Consider the following 4,412-nt stretch of genomic DNA (forward strand, 5'->3'; position numbering starts at 1 on the left):
TCCTCCCGACATAAGTTCAAGCTTTTGGAAACAAGCGCTTATTTAATAAACAATTCGCACAGTTCTTGTCAAAATTTTCTGGGCCACACCAAAGGCTTCTCAGCCACAAAGAATTTAAAACAAACACTTAATTTTTAAGCGTGACAAAATTATTTTATGAAAGTAAAAAAAAGTGTTTTCTCCGGCTTACTATCGGAAATATTGCCATCCTCGCACGAGAGGTAAGCTTCTGCTTAGAATTTTTTATTGCCTACGCACTTATGGCATGGTCTAGAAAATTTTTGCAGAGACTGTACATACAGTCAGTCTAGTGAACCAAGGTAAAGGTGGAAAAGAGTTGGCGAAGTATAGTGCATAAAATCAGTCATATAATATAGACTAAAACTTCACGATGGAGTAGTTTGGCACACATTATCCCTCGAAAAACAGCGCGGAAAACTTGGAGGAAGTAGAATACAACCAGTGCTTGTGATTGTTTTCTACTTCGTCAGTCTTTCCTGCGTTGTTCTTTTAAGCGAGAGTCATATAGGCTGGTTTTCTCTAAGGAAACTAAAGATAACCCCTGCTTTACGCGAATGAGTAAATATACACTTCGCGTAACATGAAGGGGACCTAAGAGGGGCGTCTTCTAAATTTTCTTCTTCCAGAGCCAAGTCGCCTGTGGCCGCATCCCAGCGCTTCCCAATCTTACCTTCACAGTGGCCGGAAGAGAACTGGTCGTGCGACCTCAAGACTACGTTGTCAAGGTACTACCTTACTTGGTAGTAGTTTCCACTTTGAAGCGGCGGAACGTGAGCTGCGGTGGAGGTACCATCGCCGTCTAAGAGATGTCATAAAGTGGAAAGCCATCTGCGATGACAGCTAAGTGAAGCATAGTAGCGATAACGCTTTATGTGGTACACCAGTATGATTTCTACACGTGACGTGCATTGGCAGTTATTATAACTGTCAACCGCCTGAAGTTTAAATACTATAGCTTTCATGAGGCTAGAACCCCCTCCCCCCTCCCGCCGTGATTGTATGTCACTTCGTCTGTGCGTCTGTCTGTAACCACTGCTACAGTGCACTAGAAGATAGAGGTGTGTCGCCCGGGGGAGAACCAATAGAGAGTGGGGGTCCCCTTTGCGATGAAAAAAAAAATGTATGGAGCGCAGGCGTTCCCCAGAGAGCTCCTGTTACAGCCAGCGCCACCTAACAAATTTTCAACCAAACTCAACAGGTATTTAAGGTTTTATAAAATATTATTCCCAAAAATGAAAAAATAAGACTATTTAAATCAATACAAACAAAACAATGCAAATTTAACAAACAAAACTTGTGAAGCCATCGGCTAAGCAATGGCCGCCAGGGGCGTGGCTTACAACAAGGGTTCCTCAGCAGAAATTTTCATTGCAAGAGGAACCCTCCTGACCAGCCCCGAACGACACACCTCCTTGTTCTAGTACACCATACCACTGCCACACAGAGCAACTTGGTATCCGCAGTACCGCTGATGAACTTATTGAGGCCCACCTAATGAATCAATGCTCCCGCTCAGCATCCTCCCCTGCAGGACTGATAATTCTTCCCCGATTACGCATCCACATTCCGATCTTCACCAATTCTGCCCACCCGATTCCTCTTATCCTCCGAGACAATATCCTAACTCGGCCGCTACCCCGCAACATGCCCCTACAAACCATGTCGTCCGGAGGGAAGAAAGCGCAATTTACCTGGCGGAAAAATATCCCATCTAATCCACAACCCACTGTGTGGATTCCGTTAGCTACCAAAACCACACAGCCTATGCCCTGGTGGTCAACAACGATACTGTGGTGAAATAAGCGGCGACAGCGCTAGCCCTCTCTCAGAGCCCTACACCAAAAGTCATCTTGTGCGATTCTCAAACAGAACGTTGCCCGAGGGCACATATCAGCCAAAGCTCTCAAAATTACTCTGCACCCCCCCCCCTCTCGTGGAAGTCGGTGGACACCTCGTGGAAGTGTGAAACGGTCGTGGAAGTCGTGTGGACAGCTGCTCACACCGGCTTAGGGGATAATGAGGCGGCCCACACAGCAGATCTTACTGCCCGAGTGGGCCCTTGTGTTACCCCCAACCACGGAGCGCAATCTACTATAGATAGCCTTATTACGTACACGGCAATCACCACGCACTACCACCTCCATCGCCAGAGATAACCCTCCAGCTATCCTATACTTTTAAACAACGAAAAAACACTCTTGGCAGCTCCTTCAAACTAATACCCTTCCGTGTAGCGCGCACCTTCATCGCATATACTCCGATCAGAACCCATCACCCCAATGCCACACTGCGGGGATGTCGACACCATCTGCCACACTATGTGGGCGTTCCCCCAAGTCACTTACCCTAATTCCCTCTATTGATCAATGGGAGATAGCGTTGGGAGGCCCTGACCCCGGGTGTCAGAAAGCCCTGGTCGGTGGTGCTACCGAGGGCACAGCTGGGCTGCGCCCAGTGGTCACCACCCGCCTCTAAATAGTGTACTGCATTAAAGTTTGTTCCTCCTCCTCCTTCACCTATCTGTAACCAGACCGGCTTGCCACTCGCTCCCTCCCTGTTACATTGGTGACGCGCAAGATCCAAGAGACGAGGCGCACTTGCAGTCTAACGTTTGCAGTGTTTTCACACAGAATGTGCACCTGTGTCCATAAATAGAACGATTTTTTGTAACGAAACTTAGAGGAATCTTATACGGGACTTCCCACCATTTCAGTTGTTCATGTTCCCCACGTCCTTACAAGTCATTCGGTCATAACTGCTGCACCGCACACGAGTCTGGTTGAAAAGGAGTAGGCAGACACATTTCGCGCAGTAAATGCGGAGATGCCATAAAACTAACTTCGTTGTATTTCGGAGATTTTCCTTCAGGAGCGCTCTCTTTCAAGTCCCGGCCTCTTAAACCCCTACGTAGGTGCCTTATACGACGGCATTCAATAATCGAACATGACTACGAAACCTTCTGCGACTGCCACCTACTGGCCGGTGGGCGTCCATGCATGCGCTGCGCAGTGCAGAAGCAGTTCTCGACTACGGTTTACCGACTGGCTAATGCCCTTAGTACAAAGTTAAAAGATGACATTAATCACCGCGTCTTCGCACGCCACACAGCGTCTGTGGCAGTGTTGTGGGACGGAGACTCAGCTTTTGCTACACTTTGTCACGTTCTCTTCTCCTGTTATCGGCTCTGCAGACGTAATCTTGGTCGACGCACTAGCCGGAAGTGTGTTTGACCTTGGTTTTGCTGTATCAGAGCATGCAGAACACATGAAGGTGCTGAGATGGTTTCATAAAAAAAGTGGGGGAAGGGACTCCCCCCGTTTTTTTTTTCTGTAACTGAAAATAACTATTCCTCATCATATCCTCTTTGATGGCGAATCCCAACCTTTCTTTATGCTCGTGGATGCATTCGGATTTAGCGCTATTCTTGAATAATCAGAGAGCTGTGAGTTTTGTTTTTTTTGTTTGTTTGTTTGTTTGTTTTTTGTTTGTTTGTTTGTTTGTTTGTTTGTTTGTTTGTTTGTTTGTTTGCTTGCTTGCTTGCTTGTTTGTTTGTTTGTTTGTTTGTTTGTTTGTTTGTTTGTTTGTTTGTTTGTTTGTTTGTTTGTTTGTTTGTTTGTTTGTTTGTTTGCTTGTTTGTTTGTTTGTTTGTTTGTTTGATTGATTGATTGATTTCCTGTGACACTTCTTGCAGGTGAAACGAAACTTTAAGACGTCCTGTGTAATCTTCATCACTGCCCACGACTTGGGACCGGACCAAAGGCCGCTCTGGAACCTCGGCGACCCGTTTATCGGCCGCTACTTCACCGTGTTCGACAGGGAGAGCGATCGACTCGGCTTTGCCGAGGCGTGCTAGGTCGCGAATCACGTCCGGTTCACCAGTAAACCGCGCGCGCACCGCTCCGTCGATACGTTCTCAAGTCTGGCGCGGAATCATTGCGCGAAACACAATTGAAAATAACACAATGATTGTTACGTAACATGACGGCAGCAAGAGCAGACTCTAAAATAAAACTGTTCAGAACCGCCATGAAGCGGGTGCCCGCCTATGAACACAGCGGGAGCTTTACTGTTGCTTTGAGCAATTTTGGTGTTTCATAAGGAATGTGAGCAGAAGGAGAGGCCAGTATTATTGCGTTCCCATTGTTCTTTCCCAGTTATTGCATTGTTTCGAACGTAACCTAGTTACTCTTACTTAGTTACCGAATAGTATTAAGAATTTAATTCATTTACATTTCAAAAGTACTTTTCTCATGTATGCAGGCACTTGTCGCCGACTACGCTTTCTGTTACAAATGTCAGTTCTCAAAGATTAGGAAGGTCTCTGTTCGCAGAAAAGCGGAAATACATCGTACGCACGCTTTGTAAAAAATATATTTATCCAGATCGAGAGC

General features: G+C 46.3%; 1 long non-coding RNA gene across 1 annotated transcript; it reads left to right on the forward strand.

Annotated features, from left to right (window-relative positions):
• On the forward strand, positions 1 to 4,048 carry LOC144141948 (uncharacterized). Its single transcript, XR_013316773.1, has 2 exons — positions 1 to 746; positions 3,713 to 4,048. It is a non-coding gene; the product is annotated as an uncharacterized LOC144141948 (long non-coding RNA).
• Positions 4,049 to 4,412: the final 364 nt, after the last annotated feature.

The sequence above is a fragment of the Haemaphysalis longicornis genome, unplaced genomic scaffold (genome assembly GCF_048455015.1).
Source record: "Haemaphysalis longicornis isolate Haplotype H1 unplaced genomic scaffold, Haemaphysalis longicornis Haplotype H1 scaffold_1, whole genome shotgun sequence".
Lineage (NCBI taxonomy): Eukaryota > Metazoa > Arthropoda > Arachnida > Ixodida > Ixodidae > Haemaphysalis > Haemaphysalis longicornis.